This window comes from Nannospalax galili, unplaced genomic scaffold, assembly GCF_000622305.1.
Source record: "Nannospalax galili isolate Female #2095 unplaced genomic scaffold, S.galili_v1.0 scaffold341, whole genome shotgun sequence".
In the NCBI taxonomy this organism is placed as follows: Eukaryota; Metazoa; Chordata; class Mammalia; order Rodentia; family Spalacidae; genus Nannospalax; species Nannospalax galili.
Window position 1 is genome coordinate 1,877,808 of NW_008346082.1, and position 20,430 is coordinate 1,898,237.

The 20,430-nt window shown below is 43.5% G+C and overlaps 1 protein-coding gene and 1 long non-coding RNA gene across 9 annotated transcripts in view; one reads left to right on the forward strand and one right to left on the reverse strand.

Annotated features, from left to right (window-relative positions):
* The window catches only part of LOC115071919, a 37,331-nt gene extending 30,101 nt beyond the window's left edge, over positions 1-7,230 (reverse strand). The window contains exon 1 of the long non-coding RNA XR_003850977.1: positions 6,803-7,230. This is a non-coding gene — a long non-coding RNA (uncharacterized LOC115071919). The remainder of the gene's footprint in view (positions 1-6,802) is intronic.
* A 378-nt stretch (positions 7,231-7,608) lies between these two features.
* Positions 7,609-20,430, forward strand: part of Ubap2 (ubiquitin associated protein 2) — a 91,240-nt gene continuing 78,418 nt past the window's right edge. For 4 of the 8 annotated variants that reach the window (XR_001872673.2, XM_008842465.3, XM_029567958.1 and 1 more), the window contains exon 1: positions 7,609-7,762. The gene's annotated coding sequence lies outside the window, so the exon portion shown is untranslated. Of the gene's footprint in view, positions 7,763-7,793; positions 7,818-8,219; positions 8,244-20,430 lie in introns of those variants that run through there. The other 4 variants (XM_029567950.1, XM_029567952.1, XM_029567951.1 and 1 more) reach the window with 2 other exon arrangements.

The window sequence follows — 20,430 nt, forward strand, 5'->3', positions numbered from 1 at the left end:
GGAGAGAGAGGGAAAGGGAGGGGGGAGACAAAGAGATAAATCCTTGTGAGGAGACTATTGTAAAAGCATAGTTCTATGGTATCCAGGTGATAACTGTCATCACTGAGGCTGTTTTTTGTTTTGTGTGTGTGTGGTTTTATGACCTTTTTTTTTTTTTTTTTTTTTTTTTTTCGAGATAGCATCTCCCTGTAGCCCCAGAGCTGGCCTAGAATTCAGTATGTAGACCAGGCAGGCTGGTCTTGAACTCAGAGTTCCACCTGCCACCGCCTCCTGAGTGCTGGGATTGAAGGCATGGGCCACCATGCCCAGGAAGAGTTCTCTTTCTTGATTATTTCTCCATCATATTTTAGAGATTTATTTTTATGCGTATGTGTATATGATTCATGTGTATGTGTGAGTACCTGCCATTGTGAGTGCAGGTGCCCATGGGGGACAGAAACAGGTGTTGGATTCCCCTACAGTTTGAGCTACAGGCAATTGTGAACCTCCTGACACTGGGTGCTAGGATCCAAACTTGGGTCCTTAGGAAGAGCAGTATGTACTTTTAACCTCTGAGCCATCTTTCGAGGCCTTCTCCACCTTATTTAATTTTTTCTTTGGGGGGTGTCTTTTTGAGACAGGGTCTCCTTGTAGCCCCAGCTTTCCCAGAACTCACTATGTAGACCAGGCTTGCCTCTGCCTCCCAAGTGCTGGGATTAAAGCCCCATGCGCCACCACGCCCAGCCTTATTTAATTTTTTTTTGGTATTTTTGAGACAGAGTTTCCCTGTAGCCCCAGCTGGCCTGGAACTTGCTATGTAGACCAGGCTGGCTTCCATCTCACAGAAGATGCTTGAGTGCTGGGATTAAAGGCATGTGCTAATATGCCAGTCTTATTTATATTTTTTTGGGGTTTTTGAGATAAGGTCTGGAACTTGCTATGTAGACCAGGCTGGCATTGACCTGAGACCCACCTGTCTCTACCTTCTGAGTGCTAGGATTAAAGGTGTGCCCTAGGACACCTATCCTCTACTTTATTATTTTTTTAAAAATATTTATATTTTATGTGTATGAGTATATTGCCTGCATATGAGTGCACCTGTGTCACGCAATGCAGTGGAGGTCAGAAGAGGGTTTCAGATTCCCCTGGAACTGGAGTCAAGGACGGTTTGTAGCTGCCATGTGGGTGCTGGGAATGGAACCTGGGTCTTCTGAAAGAGCAGTCAGTGCTCTTACCGCTGAGCCACCTCTCCAGCCCCTTTACTTTATTTTGTGAGACATAATCTCTCACTGAATCTGGAGCAAGGCATTTTAGCTAGACTGGTTGGCCAATGAGCACTGGGGTTATAGGTATATGCTGCTAAGGCTGTTTTTTTTTTTTTTTTTTTTAAATAGGGGCTGGGGATCTGAACTCAGGTCCTTATGTTTGTGTGGCAATCAATGAGCCGTCTTCCCAGCTTCAATCAGCGAAGTTTTGGGGCTTTGATGCCCTCATTTTCTGATTCTAGGTCCTAAGTAGGATTTTTCTCTGGTAAATGATAATTTAATAAAAGTAGTGAGCATAGTGTGCCTGGCACAGAAAAGGCATGTTTCTGTTATTTGGGGAGGTGGGCTGTGTAGGCTTGTGTATTTGTATGTGTGTGCATGCTTGTGCTGAGGACTGAATCTAGGTCTGTGGCACTGGTACCCTAAGCACTTGCTGTATCACTGTTATACTCTCAGGCCCTACTTTCTTTAAAAATTAAATTAAAAAAATTTTTTTGAGACAGGGTCTTACTGTGTAGCCCTGGCTGGAGACTTGCTTACGTAGTCCAGACTGGCATTGAACTCATGGAGATCTGTCTGCCTCTGCCTCCCAAGTACTTAGATTAAAGGTACAGCCACCATGCTTGGCTTTATTTTTAAAGATTTATTTACTTTATGTGTATGAGTGTTTGCCTGCATGTAAGTGCACCATGTGCATATAATGCTGACAGAGGCCAGAAGAGGGCATTAGAATCCCTGGAGCTGGAATCATGGACAACTGTTAGCTACCATGTAGGGCTGAGAACCCAATCTGGGTGGTCTGGGAGAGCAGCCAGTACTTTTAACTTCTGATCCATCTTTCTACTCCCAGCCCCAGCAAGCAGCAAGTACCTTTTATCCACCTCAGTGGCTTCTTGTTTTTTTTTTCCCCTCCCAAATTAGTGCCTTTAGTCCCAGCACTCTAGAGGCAGAGGCAGGTGAATATCTGTCAGTTCAAAGCCAGTCTGTGGGGTCTCTCCCTCCCCTCATGGGTCGTTGCATTACCGGGTTTTTGTATTAGAAAGATGTATAGATAGGGGGTCTTGTCTACATCCATGTGGGCAGTTGGGGTCCATTAAGAGGGCTAAGAGCCTTTGGCTAACATCAGGGGGTAACCCTGATGAGAAAGCCTCAACTGCTTCTTCATCTTTAACGGTCCCACGCGAAGACAGACTGAAAATAAAAGGAGGAAAAAGGAGAGACTGCCCATCCTCAAGGGTGGGATGGCTTAAGGCAAAGCTGCCGCTATCCTCTTGGAGAGAGGGGATACTCACAAACTCTGCACGTTCCAGGAGCCTCACATTTGGGCACCAGCTGTGGGGTCTCTTCCTCCCCTTGTGGGTCGTTGGCCACCGGTCCACGAGGACAAAGGGAGCAGAAGTGACAAACGGGGTCAGGACGGCCAGTGAGCACTGACGGAAGAAAGCCCTTCCGGGGAGGCAGATTCAGTGATACAGCTCCAGACTCAGTGAAACATCTCCGTTTATTCAGTGGGGTCAGGGAAAATATAGTGTGGAAGTAGCAGCCAAATCTTCAGCTGATAGGTGCTCATAGTATTCTCTATTTACATGTAGTAGAGGGATCCTATCATCCGACTATGGGGCAATGCCTAATTATCATATAGAAAAAACCTGGGGGCAGTTTTTACTCCAGGTAACTATGCCAAAGGTCATGTTCCAAATAAGGTCAGGCATCCGTGCTTGGTGGCACTTTCTAGATAAGTCAGGCAGAGAGCAGGAGGCCCCCACTGAGAAAGGGTGTCCTTCCATATAGTGCTGAGCCCCTTAGAGCTATCCGGACATGGAGGACTACAACCCTAGCAGCAGGGTCCCCCAATACCAATCTAGTCTACATATCAAGACTCTAGCCACAGTTATACAGTGAGACCCTGTCTCAAACAATTAACAAAAGAAAAAGAGTTGTCTATGGCTATTCCATCCTTAACTTACCCAGTCTCATCTAAAAAGACAGAATCTCAGGTCGAGGACACAGCTCAGTCATAGACTGAATGTCTACCATACTTGAGACCCCAAGTTAAATCCCATGTACCACCAAAACAAAACAAGACAAAATACTACAACAATCCCTCACTCCCATTAACTCCAATCTCCACTAGTTTTTTTGCTTTTTCTTTTTTTTAAAAAATATTTTATTATTTTTATTTTATGTGTATGCATGTATTGTCTGCATGTAGGTAAGTGCACTCGTGTTGTGCAATGCCTGCAGAGGACCGAAGAGGCTGTTGGATTCCCAGGAACTGGAGTTACAGATAGTTAGCTGCCATGTGGGTGCTGGAATTCGAACCTAGGTCTTCTGCAAGAACCAGTGTTCTTAACCACTGAGCCACTTCTCCAGCCCCTGGTTTTTCTTTTTAAAAACATATTTTATTTTTATTTTATGTGTATGAGTGTACTGCCTGCATGTATGTGAGTGCACCCATGTCGTGCAATGCCCATGGAGGTCAGAAGAGGGCACTGGATCCCCTGGAACTGGAATTATGGATGGTTGTTAGCTGCTATGTGGGTACTGGGAACTCAACCCTGGGTCCTCTGCAAAAGCAGCCAGAGCTCTTAACTGCTAGGCTATCTCTCCAGCCCCTTACTTTATTTTTCTAAGACAGGGTCTCACTAAATAGCAGTCCTAGAACTCACCAAGATCTGTCTACCTCTGTCTCTTTGTGCTGGGATTAAAGGCAAACACCTGTACTCCTGTTTTTTGTTGTTGCTGTTTGCTTTGCTTTTGGAAACAAGGTATCAAGTAGACCAGTCAAAGCCTTGAACTTGCTATGTAGCTGCAGATGACTGTGAACTCCTGATCTATCTGCTCTTATGCAAAGCTGTGGTCAGCAAGGAACCTAGCACTTATTTGGAGTTGGAGAACTGATGTTTATTAATTGCCAGTGGACTCAGATGAGCTAGTGCTCTGAAATTCTGCATCCCCAATTATAGCTATCTACAGGTTTTACAGTCCCCCAACCTAATTTCTTAACTGTTATGACATTAAGTTTAAATTGTAGTCTATGTGATTTTGAGCACAGATGTTTATGTGCCCTAGGACCACAGTGGGGAAATTCTGTTGTGAAGCAGTCAAGTGAGTTTGTAAAAGCAGATATTGAGGGCAGGGGTTAAGATAGTCTTAACAACAGAATTTATTGCAGGTGACTTAGCAGACAGGATGATAATGGTAATCAGATGTTTCACAAGATAACTGTGGTATTCATTTCTCAAGATGGCTTTGGGGTCATTTGTGTTCTCCATTTGAGTTTTAATTCATCTTTTAGTACAACTCCTGACAAATATCCATTATAAAAATTACTAGAAGGTTAATAATTGTGTCCTAAGGTATAAAATCAGGCATAGAACAGTATCAGACACACTCAAAAGTAACATTAAATGCATGGATACATCCTTTTCTTCTTCAAGTCCACCTCCCTCTTTCACAGATTACAGGAATGTGTCATAGTACCCAGGTTTTTTTTTTTTTTTTGGTTTTTTTTTTTTTTTTGACACAAGGTCTTTTTATTCAGCCATGGCTGGCCTGGAACTCATAATTAGTCACTGTACCTGGCCACTTTTAATGAAGCAAGCTATCAGTACTTTCTCCAAGTAAAAAGTTAAAATATTGGGGCTGGAGAGATGGCTCAGCATTTAAGAGCACTAGCTGCTCTTGCAGAGGACCCAGGTTCGATTCCCAGCACCCACATGGAGGCTATGAACCGTCTTTAACTCCAGTTCCAGGGGAATCCCTCTTCTGACCTCCATGGCATTGCATGACACAGGTGCACTCACATACATGCAGGCAACACACTCTTTCTGTCCTTCACTGGCACTGCTTGACATAGGTGCACTGACACATATTTAAGCAATACACTCATACACATAAAATGAAAATAAATTAAAAAAGAAAAAAACATTTTAGTAGGGTGGCTTTTGGACAGTACTCCTAAACACAAGCCTCTTCCCCATTCCTCAGACTGCCACCGGTATCAGGCTTGTATTTGCTCTTTCAGGATCTTTTTTTCTTCCTATTTTCACTGGGTTTGTGTGTGCATGTGCATTTGTTTTGTTTTTAAACTTTTTATTTTATGTGTGAGGGTTATGCCTATATGCAAGTTCACCTGTGTAGTGCAATGTTCATAGAAGCCAGAAGAGGGTGTTGGATCCCCTGGAACTGGAGTTTACAGATGGCTGTTACCTGTTATGCGATGCTGGGGAGAGAACCTGGGTACTCTGCAAGAGCAGCCAGTAGGCTTAACCACAGAGTGATCTCTCCAGTCCCTTTGTTTTGTTTTTTGACAGGGTCACATTTTGTAGCCTTCACTGGCCTGGAACTCATTATGTAGAACAGGCTGGTATCAATCTCACAGATATCTGCCTGTGTTGGCCTCTCATACTTGGGATTAAAGGCCTGTGCCACCATATCAGGCAACATTGTATTAAAGAAAAAAAAAATCTTTGAGTCTTCCGTCTATTTCTATAAAACAAGAATACAAAGAAGACACAGAACTGACCGGACACAACCTTAGATCACTGGCCAAGAATAAGAGATAAGATTTATCTACACATGAATAGCTACCATAATAAATTCTGGCTAGAGGCACAGCCTGAGTACACTTAGATCAATTAAGATGAAAATCAAAAGCTTTCCTAGAACTGGGCAGGACTGTGAGATTTCAATTGTTTTAGTCAAATCGTTTAACAACGCAAGTAGTAGTAAGCTAGCAACTAGCAAGTTAGGAACTAGCACAGTACCCCTCACCACCTTTAGTTTAGGCTAAATTATCTCTTTGCACGTACTTAAACCGGTTGCACCCCATGGGTACAAACAGGATATGAAAATATTTCTGACGTTTGTTGAGGGCTTACTGTGTGCCAAGCATGTACATAATCTCTTTTCATAATCCAGGCAAATTCAAATTGAGGTAATGTCTGCTGGACTCAAAAGTGTGGAAATCTTTTTCCTGATATACTACACTCACGTTAGATTAGATTAAATACCTTACCTTTGGTGTAAGGCATTGCAGGGTTTTATGCTTGCTAAGCATGCATTTAACTATTGAGCTACATTTCCAGCTCTGGGACACCACCTGTGAGTATCAAAAATCCAATAAATGAAATACTTAAAATTTTAGGTCATTATACTAACCGGACATGGTGGTTCTCACTTGTAATCCCAGCACTAGGGAAACTGCGGTAGGAGGATTGCCGGGAGTATGTTGCCACTCTGGTCTACATGGTGAGTTTCAAGCTAGCCTGAGACGCTCAACATTCTGCTTTTTAAAATTTTTATCTTATTTTATTTTTTGGTCTTTTTGAGACAGGGTCTCCCTGTAGCCCCAGCTGTCCTGGAACTCACTATGTTGACCAGGCTGGCCTTGAACTCAGAGATCCGCCTGCCTCTGCCATCCTGCTTTTTTAAAAGGCCTGGTTCTAATTATAAATCATTATCATTTGTGCTTAATTCCTGATGTTAACAAAGGGTGCGCTCTTTGAGGTAGTTCATTTAACTCTTCAAGACTCAAAACAATTCGAGACTCTTACGCCAGAAAGTTACTCGCGCTTTCCCTTTCGTCAAAATCCGGTCAATCTTAGTCTCTCCGGGTAGGGCTTGGTTTTACAAACGGCTGATATCCCGTAGGCATTCAATAAAGGCTAGTCGTTTCCCACCAGCAGGGAACTCGGGAACGCAGAACTCGCTCCGCACGTAAGTACACTGAGGTCTCGAAGCCCTTCAGTGGGAGGACGTTCTCCAGATCCCGGGCCCGCCAAGCGGTTGACGCTTTCCCGCGCAGAGGGCAGGGCGGAGCGCCAATCCCGCAACATGAGAGCCGGACCCACTCGGCGCCAGGACTACACTCCCAGCAGGAACCACGCTAGTTCGCTTGGCAGGTGGCACTCACTCATTTCAGCCCGGAAGCGAGCCCTACTGTGGTCCTCGGAGCCAGAGTCTGGCGCTGCTTTCTTTGAGCCCACGGTAGGGGGAAAGGCGGGCACCAGACAGAGCCTCTGCCGCTCAGCCGGCTGGGAGTTGTAGTCCACTCCTGCACCGTCTAGAGGCCAGGTTGGATTTGAGTGGTTGGACCGCATTACGTGATAACAGAAAGGCGGCCGCTTGCGAGTAGCTTGCAGTGTCTCTGAGGTAATCATAGCGCGACAGCACGCGCTAGTAGTGGACAATCTGTAAGCAGTGGAAAATAACACCCTGAAACTCAAAGCACTAGCAATGCCAGCGTCCCCGCCGCTTCTATATTTTGGGCCTCGCCCAGTTGGCCAGAGCAGGCGTTGCGATGGACTGACTGGCGGGGATTCCCGCCAGCGAGCTGGAGTCCTGGACACGCCCTCTCACATGACGTAGGCATCACGTGACAGGGCCGCCCCTGCCGCCGCCGCCGCTTTGTAAGAGGCACATTGGCAGGTAACGAGCGGCGGCGGCGGCGGTGGCGGCGGCAGCAGCAGGAGCAGCAGCAACAGCGTCTCCCGAGTCCCGCGAGAGCAGCAGCGGTAATTGCCACCCTGTCCCCTTCGGTCGCTCTTCCGAGGCCCTGAGTGCTGCAGTGTGCGTTTTCTAGACCTCGGCTCAGGTCTTCTGAACTCCCAACCCCCCTTCGGGATGCCTCAGTGCCAGCATGGGTGGACCGGGCTGGGCTTCAGTCTCTGGCTTCCCGTTTCGGCAGTGTGTCCAGGCCTGGGAAACCCTCTTTCTTCCCTCGCTCCGTCTGCCCCGTGCTTCCTGCACCGCCCCCCCATCCCAGTCGGCAGGCCCCACCCAGCCCCAGGGGGCGCCTTCCCTCCCCCCTTCGGATTTCAGTGCTGGAGGGTGTGGTTTTCTCTCCCACCTCGGTCCCTGCTTGTGAGCTGGAGCTCCCCCGCCACGCCGTCGGACGCTCTGATGCTGACCACCTTTCTGCTTTGAAGCCTGGCGCTACTCCTGGGACTGGCAGTAGAGCCCAACTTCTGGACTCTTTCCCTGCTCGACCTGAAGGCAGAGTTTAATTTCACTTTTTATTCTGGATGTCTTTTGGCGTTAGTTGGAACTCAAGTTTTCCTCTTCATTCTTGGTTCTTCACAGTTCTTTCTTTAATGTAGATTGAGTGCTTCATAAACTGTAAAGCGCGCTGTTACATATTCACATGGTATTCTTTAGTCTGGTGCGTCCCAGTTTCTTGTCACTGACTCACTTTGCCACTTGGCTTTTCCACCTTTCCTCCTGAGTTTTCAGTTTAATTAGTTGCCCAGGCATGTCAACTGTCATCGCGCTAGTCTCTGCCTTGTTCTCTCTTGGGGTTGGTTTTAGCATCGATCCTGTTATTTCCTGATTGACGTAGCCTTGTAGTTTACTACCATCTCTACACCTTTCAACTTTATGCCCAAGATATATTGTCAATATTTTAATTTTCTCTAGGAATTGTGTTTAGTAACAATTGAGAGCTTTTCAAGGTCTCTCCGTAAGATACTCAGTGGAGATTATCATTTGTTTGAGTAGCATATAATCCTTTGCATTTTTAGGAAATTATTTTTATTTTGTGTGTATGAATGTATTGCCTGTATGTATGTTTATGCACCGGTGTCAGGCAGTGCCTGTGGAAGTCAGAAGAGGATGTTGGATTCCCTTGGAACCAGAGCTAGGAACTGTTGTTAGCCACCATGTGGTTGCTGGGGACTGAACCAGCTAGTGCTCTTCACCCTGAGCCATCTCTCCAGGTTCCCCCCCCCCCATTTTTTTTTTTTTTTTAAATCTAAGACTAAGCTATACTATGTAGCTCTGGATGGTTTTGAGTTTTGGTATTTTTTTTCCTTTTTTAATTTCAAGACAGGTTCTCTCCTGGATCTCATAGAGATCTGTCTGCCTCTGCTTCCTGAGTGCTGGAATTAAAAGGCCACCACACCCTGATCTTAGGCTGGCTTTGATCTCAAGATCTTTCCTCTGGACTTTCCTATTCTGGGATCACAGGCTGCGTGGATTACAGGCATTTATTATCATGTCTGGCTGTAATGAACCTTTTTTTTTTTTTTCTTGAAAATAGGGTCTCAATATGTGGCTGAGGATGTCCTGGATCTTGCTATGTAGAAGAGGCTGGCTCTGAACTACAGAGACCTCCCTACCTCTTGCCTCTTGAGTGTTGGGATTTAAAGGCTTGCACCACCACACTCAGTCTCTATTATCTTTTTTAGTGAATAATGTTTATTTCTCTTCCACTATGATAAAGCTTTTTTTCCCCCCCATCAGTGGACATGCCGCTACTGTGTTCCTCATTTCCCTCTGAATTGCCTTTTCTTTTTAGTGTTAGTTTTTCAAATAAAAGTGGAAGGAAAGTGAACATCATAGTTAACTTCTCTGGTAGGTTAGGTATCAGGTTGGTTCTTTGGTATGGTACCTAGGTATTTTAGGAAAGAGAAAAATTCCACTGTCTGGAGAGGATTTGGTGTATCTTGCTTGCAAGGCCATTTTCCCTTTGCTATGAAGATTTGTCTTACTCGACAAAGGTGTTTCCCTTACCACTCTTCTTGCTGTCTGTGCTTTGCCTGCTTTTCCTACTTAGGGGTAATTCTTGTGTTGTTCCCCTGTGTCTGCCCCAGTGTGTCCCCCCCCCCCCCCCTCCCTGCCCTCCTGACCTGTTTGTTTCCCACACTTCTGATTTTTTCATTTGCTTCCTTGCTGCCTCTGACCTTCAAAAATTAAACATTTCAGAGGAAGGGAGATTGTTACTTTGAAATAGATGGGTGGAAGTAGTGGCTCTGGAGAGAATGGGGCCATGGGAAAGGGTTGTGGTAATTGCTTCTCCTGCCTGTTTCCTGCTGCTCTGGTTTCCTTTGGTCTCCCTCTTTAAATGTGGGCTTGGTCAGCAGTAGTCACATGAAGTTTCCTTTAGAACTCTGCTTCTCTTTCTTTGTAACTGGTACACTGCTCACTAGGAGGCTCTTAGTATAGCCTCAGAGACTTTCTTGTTTAGGAAGAAATGGTGGAAGAACATTGTTAAAAGAATGAGTTTAAGTTAATAAACTTTGTTTTTGAGATAAAATTTTACTATTTAGTCAAGCTGGCCTCAAACTCATAATCTGCCTACTCAGTCTCCATAGTGCTAGGTGGGATTCCAGGCATGTGGCATCACTTTTTCCTGAAATTAGGTTTTGTTCTTTACCCCCTCAAGGATGTACAATGCATTTCAAAAGTATAATCCTGTCTTGCAGGATGTAGAAGATTGAAGTGATTTTACTTTTAAATGTTAGCCTTGTATTTTTGTTTTGTTTTGTTCTTGTGAGACAGGATCTCACTATGTAGCTTTGGCTGACCTAGCACTCACTAGGTAGACCAGCCTGGCTTTGAACTCATACTTGCCTGGCCCTAGTGCTGGGATTAAAAGGCTCACAGCCTTGACATGTTTGTTTGGGACACAATCTTACTTTGTAAAGCCAGACTGATCTCAGACTTGTTGTGTAGTCCAGGTTGGCCTCAAACTTGTGATCCCCTTACCCCAGACTCCCAAGTGCTGGGATTAAAGGTTGATGCCACCATGCCATCTCTGCTGATAGATTTTAGCAGCTGTTGCTGTTTGTGAAATGGAAAGTGGTGATGAAAACAAAGGGAAGATCTGTGTAGAGAACTACAACCATGAAGCCTATGGTAGATTTTTTAAACAGTTTCAATCCAGCTATGGCATATTGGCGTATCCATCTTTTTCTTTTCAAAGTCAAAGAACTAAATATATCAAGTTCCACAATCAGATTGTAAACTGCTTATGGCTTATACTTTTTTCTTATAAAACATTGTTTTTTTTGACAGTGTTCCTTCCAAAGTTGGTAGATACCCTGTTCTTTTTTGTTTTTGGTGCTGGTGATTGAACCCAGGGCTAAAAGTATACTCTGCAACTGAGCTATACCTCCAATTTCCTATAGTTTTTAAAGAAAGGAAATGTAATTTTAGTGGTGAGATTTTTGTTTATTGGTTTTTATAGACTGTGCTCTTAGCCCAGGTTGGCCTTGAACTTGGTGGGTGGGCAAGGATAGCCTTGAATTCCTGATTCTTTTACTTCTACCTCTTACTGGTGTATTCCATCACACCTGGCTGATATTCCTTGGCATAGGCACAGAAGACCAGGTTTTGTGAATGAATGTTTGTTTGAGGGGCATGTCGACTGGGATGAGCTTCTGTTTTCCCACTGAGTTTCATGAGGTAAATTTAATTTGGGACCCAGTTAAGTTTTTGGAATTGGGGCTTGAAACAGGGCTTACACTGAGGAGTAAGTGTTTCATTTTAAATTAGACAATATACTCCTTTTGAAAGTTGTTAGGAATGTGGGGGTGAGGGTATAGTTCAGCGATGGAGAACGCTTGTTCAACAAGCAGCCCTCAGTCCTCAGCACCAAGAAAAGTAGCTTGTTTTTTCTTCATTCAGACCTCTAAAAATTACTAGAATGAATATATTTTATATATAGATACACATATACACATATGTATATATAATTTATAATACTTAAAAAATGTTAATTGAATATTTTTATTTTTATTTTTTTTGTCTTTTTGATGCAGGGTCTCCCTGTAGCCCCAACTCCTGGAACTCACTTTGTAGACCACGCTGGCCTTGAACTCACAGAAATTTGCCTGCCTCTGCCTCCCAAGTGCTGGGACTACAGGCGTGTGCCACCATGCCTGGCTCAATTGAATATTTTTAAGAGTATTTGTAGAGGAGAGAATTTCTTTTTTTTTTTTTTTTTTGACTGGATTTTGGTATGTAGTCCTGGTTGGCATGGAACCTCTTTTTTTTTTTTTTTGGTCTTTTTGAGACATGGTTTCCTTGTAGCCCCAGCTGTCCTAGAACTCACTGTGTAGACCAGGATGACCTTGAACTCAGAGATCCACCTGCCTCTGGAGTGCTGGGATTAAAGACATGCACCACCACGCCTGCCTTGAAACCTCCTATATAGCTAAGGCTGGTCCCCCAGGCTCCTGGTGATCCTCCTGTCTCAGCCTCCTTAATGCTGGAATTAAAGGTGTGTGCCACCACACCTGGCTTAAATTCGATTTTTTTTTTTTCTTTGTCTCTCTATCCCCAGCTGATCTTGACCTTGCTGTGTATACCAGGCTGGCCTTGGTCTCACAGAGATCCAACTGCTTCTGCCTCTCCAGTGCTGGAACTAAAGGCATGCACTACCCAGCTTTAAATCTGTATTTTAAAAAGCCCCCTAGCTGGATGTGGTGTATACCTGTCATTCCAACATTCCCCTATAATTCCAGCAGGAGGGTCTTCCTAAATTTTATGCCACCTCATCTACATATTGACCATATCTCAAAAAAGGAAACCAAAAATCAAAGTCCACTTATTTATTCTCTTATTTAATGATGTGACCGTGCAAAAAAACTTTTTCCTTTTTTTGGATCTTTTTTGAAACAGGTTTCTCTATAGCCCCAGTTGGCCTGGAACTCACTATATAGACCAGGATGGCCTTGAACTCACAGAGATCCACCTGCCTCTGCCTCCCAAGTACTGGCACTACAGGGGTGTGCCACCAAGCCCAGCTTTTTTTTTTTTTTTTTTTTAAACTTTCTAAACAACTACCCTTTGCCAGGTAAGGAGGTACATATCTAATCTGAGGTCTGAAGGCTGAAGCTGTGAATTTGCAACTGGAAAGAGAAGAGGCTAGAAAGGTGTTACAGCAAGCAGTCAATAGCCCTGACTGCTCTTGCGTACATATTTTGGCTTCCAGCATCCACATTAAGTGACTCAGCACCTGTAACTCTACACACATGTAGATACACTCTGGCACATATTTTAAAATGAAATCTTAGCAGGGCGTGGTGGTGCACACCTTTAATCCCAGCACTTGGGAGGGAGAGGCAGGTGGATCTTTGTGAGTTCAAGGCCAGCCTGGTCTACATAATGAGTTCCAGGACAGCTGGGGCTACAGGGAGACCCTGTCTCAAAAAGACAAAAAAAAAGAAAAAAAAAAAAGATGACAATGGACTACTAATTAAGGAATCCTAAATCTTCAAGTTTCTTTTTTTTCTCCTGTTGTTTTTGCTTTGTTTTGTGGGGTTTTTTTTTTTCTTTTTTGGTCTTTTTGAGACAGGGTTTCCCTCTAGCCCCAATTGGCCGAGAACTGACTATGTAGACCAGACTGGCTTTGAACTCAGAAGAGATCTGCTTACCTCAGCTTCCGGAGTGCTGGGATTCAAGGCCTGTGCCACCATGCCCTACTATTTTATTTATTTATTTATTTATTTATTTATTTATTTATTGGTCTTTTTGAGACAAGGTCTCCCTGTAGCCCCAGCTGTCCTGGAACTATGTAGACCATGCTGGCCTTGAACTCCGAGAAGGCCACCTGCCTTGGCGTCACGAGTGATGGGATTAAAGACATGTGCGAGCACACACGGACGAATTTTTTTTTTTTTTTGTGTATGTGTGTATTGCCTGCATGTAGGTAAGTGCACCCATGTTGTGCAATGCCTGAGGAGGACAGAAGAGGCTGTCCGATGCCCTGGAACTAGAGTTATGGATAGTTGTTAGCTGCCATGTGGGTGCTAGGATTTGAACCCGGTCTTCTGCAAGAACAGCCAGTGTTCTTAACTGCTGAGCCATCTCTCCAGCCCCTGGTGCCCTACTATTTTTACAATAGAACTTTAAGCAAGAAAGTTTCTGTAAATAAAAATAACAGGAAATCAAGTTTCAGCAAAAAGTCTAAATCTAAATGAAATTCTTTCCTCGCAGGGCATGGTACCCTTCTGTGTCCCTGTCCTGGGGAGACAGAAGCACGAGGAATGCCACAAGGGCCGCCCCTGATCCTCCTGCCTCTAACTCTTGCAAGTATAGCTGTAGAGTTAGCTCAGGACCATCCTTCTTTACAGTCTCAAAAAAGTAAAAAGAGCTGGATCATGCCTTTAATGCCAGCACTTGGAGGTAGAGTCAGGCCAGCTGGTTTACATGGGGCTACAGGGAGAACCTGTCAAAAAGAACAAAACAAACAAACAAAAAACCCCCACCACCACCAACAAAAGAGTAGTAGTTGGAAATATTTCTGTATACTATAGAATAGCCCAGGTATTACATGAATAAAAGGCCTTGTTAAAGTAGGCCAGTCACTATATTATTACAGAGGATGGTAATGGGACACAGCTAGCACAGTTGATGTACCTAAAACAAGGTAGGTACGCTGATGGTCTGACCAACTGTGGGACAAAGAAATGACCAAAAGGGCTTTTTGTTGTTGTTGTTCTTTTTGTTCCCTGTATCCCCAGCTGGCCTAGACTTGCAATGAAGACAGGCTGGCCCGATCTCACAGAGATCTGCCTGCCTGCCTGCCTGCCTGCCTGCCTGCCTGCCTGCCTGCCTCCCTCCCAGTGCTGAGATTAAAGGTCATGGGCCACCATGCCCAACATGACAAAATGATCTATTTAATTTGATAGCTCAACTGTGGTGCTAGTTGCAAGCAAATATACTAAAAATAATTATATAATTAGGGTGAATTTGTGGATTTTAGGTCTGCCTGCTGTTAATCACATAGTACTATACTACTGTGCCTATCTGAAATACTGCTCTCTGGGAGTATAGCCAGGTGGTAGCTGATAAACAGTGTAAGCAGTAGAAGGAAATTTAACACCTCTGTAGTATGAAAGCCTGTATTTCCTGCTAGATAAGAAATAGGGATGGAATGCAAAGGTAGGGCCTTTGTAGAGTTGTACTAGACTTCACATTTATTTTTAGGACTTTGTTTTATTTGATGACAGTCAGATTTGAATTTGAGTTCTGAGATTTAATAGTTGGCTACTTTTCCTTTAATTTTTTTCATTTTGATTTTAGTAGCTATCGAAATCAGCATAGTGAGCTGATCTCTAAGCCCTCTGGATTTATGTGTGTCCTGTAAGGTGGTCAGACACAGTGAGAAGCATTTTGTTTTCTTAAATGAGAAAAGAGACAAAGGTTATAAAATTACACCAGTGACTACTATAAGGTAGGGCTATTCAGTGTATTTTTATAACCCCACTACCTCCACCCCCCATACCTCAGATCAAATCTGCTAGGGCCTTCCACATACTAGGCAAAAGTTGGGTGAGTTGCATATTAATTCCTTAGTATATTGTGACTCTAAACTGCTCCAGTTGTTATTCATGTCATGTAGAAAGTAATTGATTTGACACTGAGGAACAGAAAATGAGAGAATGGAGGATATGTTCAATAAGCTTTTGGGAAAACGTACCTGCGGGGGAGTGGAGTTCAAAAAGCAGGTACAAGTTGGGAGAATGGCAAGGTCTGTTTGACTAAGTTTAGGGAATGAAAAAGAATAAAGAATTTGTATTTTATTGAGTTGTCAAGGTTTCCCAGTGTTACTTAAAAGAGTAAATAGTGATTTTGGCATTTGTTTTATAATTGAGAAGTCAGTAAATAGGTAATGAAGATTCAGTACAATACCAGTTACTGGTATTATAGTTGATTAAGATACTTTATAACTCCTGGGTTATGTATGTGACAGATTGACATATCACAGTACTGTAGCCTGGCACCATGACACAGGCCTGTAATTCCAGCTACTTGGAAGGATACAAGGCCAGCCTGGAGAACATGGTGAGACCTTGTCTTATATAAAACAAAATTTAAAAAAGCTAGTTCTGGATGGAGGTTGAGGGTGTAGCTTAGTAGCAGAGCACCTGACACTGAACATGTATGAGACTGGGTTTGATCTTTGACCAAAACTCAAAAAGGCTTTAAGAGTACAAATGATGTCTCCTAATTGCTAAACTGATGGCCCAGAATGTAAAGGAAAGCATGTAGTAGATAAGGCTTTAAATTATTATTATAAATATTTTTGGTGTTTTTGAGACAGGGTCTCCCTGTAGCCCCAGCTGGCCTGGAACTCACTGTTCAGACCAGTCTGGCTTTGAACTGAGAGTGCCTCCAGAGTGCTGGGATTAAAGGTATGTGCCACCACGCCCTGCAGGCCTTAAATTATTTTTAAATTTTTTATTTATTTTTTGACAGGGTGTCCCTAGTCCTCACCTAGAAATCACTATGTGAGCCAGGCTGGCCTTGATCTCAGAGAGTGCTGGGATTAAAGACATGCGCCACCACCCCTGACCAAAATCTTTTTTTAACATATTTTTTTTAAAAATTTTACTGGGATGTCTTTAATCCCAGCACTTGGGAGGCAGAGGCAGGTGGATCTCTTTGAGTTCAAGGCCAGCCTGGTCAACAGAGCGAGTTCCAGGCAGCTGGAGCTACAGGGAAGTGCAGCATATGTGTACAGTGCTCCTGGAGGCCAGAAGAGAGCATTGACTCTCCTGGAAGTAGAGTTGTCAGCTGCTGTGTTATGCTGGAAACTGAACTTGAGTCCTCTGTAAGAGCTGCAAATGCTTTTTAACTGTTTATTATTTTTATTTTATGTGTATGAGTGTATTGTCTGCATGTATGTGAGTGTACCCATGCCTGAAATTTTTTATGCCTAAATGGTTGAATGAAGAAGTTTTGATATTGAAAGAATGACATAAGAGTTTTGAGCTCTGGGATACTTAAAAAAAATAATGGTCACTTGGAAAATTTGGACATTTTTAAATGAAAAAACTTTGGAAAGTTTCATGTAGGCAGCTGAGAGCTGGAGATGGCTCAGTGGTTAAGAGCACTGGCTGCTCTTGCAGAGGACTGGGGTTCAATTCCCAGCATCTACATGGTGGCTAACAACCATCTGTAACTCTAGTTCCCAGGAATCCAGTGCCTCCTTCTGGGCTCCATAGGCATTGCATGGACAGGCACACATATATGCAAATGAAACACTCATATGCGTATAAATAAAAAATATGTCAAGTAGGCAGCTAGATCTGGACTGAATCTTTGTAGAGATACTAGAAGTACTTCATTTTTATTTTTATTTACTGTTTTTTTTTTTTGGAGATACCTGTCTCAAAAAGACCCCCCCCCCAAAAAAAAGTTTTATTTTTATGTGTCTCTGTATGTGTGCATGTATGTGTGTGCAGGTGCTTGAGGAGACCAGAAAAGGGCATCAGGTCCCCTGAAGGTGGAGTTAAACCTTGTGAGCCACCTCATGTGGATGCTGGGAATCAAACTCTAGCCATCTGCCAGAGCAGCAAGGACTCTTAACTACCGAGCCATCTCTCCAGCCCCAGGACTTAAGGTTTTAAGTTTTATTTTGTTTTGTTTTGTTTTGTTTTGGTGTTTTTGAGACAAGGCCTCCCTGTAGTCCCAGCTGTCCTGGAACTCTATGTAGACCAGGCTGGCCTTGAACTCACAAAGATCCCCCTGCCTCTGCATCCCAAGTGCTGGGATTAAAGGCATGCGTCACCACGCCCAGCTAAGGTTTTAACTTTTTAATTTTATGTTTATGAATGTTTTGCCTACATATATGTATGTGTACTGCATGTGTGCCTTGTACTCGCAAAGGCTGAAAGAGGGTATCAGATCCTCTGGAACTGGTGTTAGTGTTACAGACAGTTGTGAATCACCATGTGGGTGCTGGGAAATGAACCCAGGTCTTTTGCTAGAGCAACAAGTGGTCTTAACTGCTGAGCCATCTCTTCAGCGCTCAGGACTTCATTTTTCTGAGACAGGGTCCCCTATGTAGCCTAGACTACCCTCACCTTCCTAAGTTCTAGTATTATAGGCATTCACCCCTGTGCCTGACTCATAAGGGGTTCAGTTTATGCTGTGAAGTTGGAAATTAGTAATTTCATGGAGACAGGATCTTATATACCCTAGGCTGGCCTTGAATTTGGTCTTTTATTGGAGGATGACTTCCAACTTCTGATCCTCCTGATTCTCCTGTCTACATCTCCCAAGTGCTGGGATTACAAGCTTCTACCACCACGTTCAGTTTATGTGGTAATGGTGACTAAACCCAAGGCCTTGTGCATGCTGGGTAAAGAAGCACCCTACTGAGTTTCTCTCTAGTCCTTTTCTCTTTTTTGGGTGGTGGTGGTTTGAGACAGGGCCTTCCTGTAGTCTCTGCTAACCTGAAACACACTGTAGACCAGGCTAGCCTCAATCTCACAAGAGATCTATCTTTGTTTCCTGGGTGCTGGGATTAAAGGCATGGGCCAATAACCTGCCCCTCTTTATATATATATATATGGTTTTTTTTTTTGTTTTTTTTTTTGTCTTTTTGAGACAGGGTCTCCCTGTAGCCACAGCTGCTGGCCTGGATTCACAATGGAGACCATGCTGGCCTCGAACTCACAGAGATCCGCCTGCTTCCACCTCCTGAGTGCTGGGATTAAAGGTGTGCGCCACCATGCCCAGCTTATACATATTATTTTTTTATTTTATGTGTATGAGTGTATTGCCTACACATGTGTAAGCGCACCCATGTCGTGCAGTGCCCTCGGAGATCAGAAGAATGCATTAGATTCCCCCAGAACTGGAGTTAAGGGTGGTTGTTAGCCACCATGTGGGTGCTGTGAATCAAACCCGGGTCCTCTGCAAGAGCAGTCAATCCTCTTAACCACTGAGCCATCTCTCCAGCCCCCCCCCCCTTTTTTTTTTAATGCTGGAGATATTACCCACAGCCTTCCTCATGCTAAACACTTCCTTCACCTTGAGCTACTCTCCTCCCCCAGGTAATTACTGATGGTCAGTAAAGCATATTCAAAAATTAAATAGTTGTATATTTCAGGAATAAGAGAGAGAAGTAGTGTTGCTGAGTATATGAGGACAAAGAAAACAAGAATGGTATAGTGTGAAAAGGCAAGGGAAAAATTATGAAATATGTTGAATGTTAGAGACAGATGAGAGAATGAGAGAAAATGCTTGATAAGTGGTGACCTGGGGAATAGCATTCATTTGTTGGGGTGATAAGGTGTTAGAAACAAGATTGAAGAAGGTTAAGCAGAACAGAGACAATGAGTGCATTCCTTTTGGGAAACAGGGCTAAGTAGCTATTGCTTATAGCATAGAGCATTCCATTGCCAGTGGCCATTAGAAAGTAGTTTTCTTCTGAGCTTTTTTTGAGATTAATCTGGATGTAGAGAACAGTTGAACAGGTTTTCATATCCTACTGTGAAGGAAATGAACAGGGAATAATATTTTCTCAGTGGTATGGTGGTGGGAGATTGACTTAACTGAGAAATTTTGTGTTTGCTATTTGAGTAAAAGAGCACTGGTCTCTAAGTAGCGGGTGTGTTAATGTTTAAATGGATTGCATGACTCTGTTTTGATAGGTTCATTCCTTAGGTAGCTGACGTAAAAAAATTGATCTTGGCACTGTGAATCAGTAGTAAGGATAATAAAATCAGCGTGCTTTAAAAAAAAAAAAGACAAAACATGACTCAATCCTAAATTCAAGGGCAAAGTTGAAGAATTATGATTAAAAGTCTGTGGGACCAGCTAGGTTTGGTGGCTCATGCCTTGCAAGTTGAGGATGAGGCAGGTAGATCCTTGCAAGTTTGATAGCCAGCTCTTCGCAGTGATTTCCAGGGCAGCCAGGCTACAAAGTAAACCCTATTTCAATCTCCCTGAACCCTTGCCCCCAACAGGAAAAAAGTAACTGGGACTGAAGTATTTTAAGGATATTAAAAACAAAAAAAAATTTTTTAATGGGTGTTTTGCCTGCTTGTATGAAAGTACACCCATGTTGTGCAGTGCTCATGGAGGTCAGAAGAGGACACAAAATCCTCTGGAACTGAAGTTGTTAGCCACTATGTTGGTGCTGGGAACTGAACCCACGTTCTCTGCAAGAGCAACCTTTGTCTGGCTTCCATGGACAGCAGGCATACACATAATACACATACATGCATACAGACAAAACACAAGATTTTTTTAAAAATTAATTATAGCATTTCAGTTATCTTGTTCAGCTGAGTAATCAGAATCATGAATACAAAAGCAAACCCTTCAAAGGGTTCCTGGCACTAAAGATACTGAAGCAGGAGGATCATGAGTATGAGGATCACCTGGACTACACAGTCAAACCTTTCTGAAAAAACAACAAACAGAAACAGGAACGGTGGTGCCTACCTTTAACCCCAGCACTTCGGTAGCAGATGCAGGTGGGTCTCTGTAAGATCAAGGCCAGCCTGATCCACAGAGTTCCAAGGCAAATGGGGGTACAGGGAGACCTTGTTTCAAAAAGTTTCTTTAAGAGTCAAAAAAAAATATTTTTTAATATATTTTTTTAAAATTTTATGAGTATGTGTGTATTGCCTGCATGTAGGTAAGTGCACCCATGTTGTGC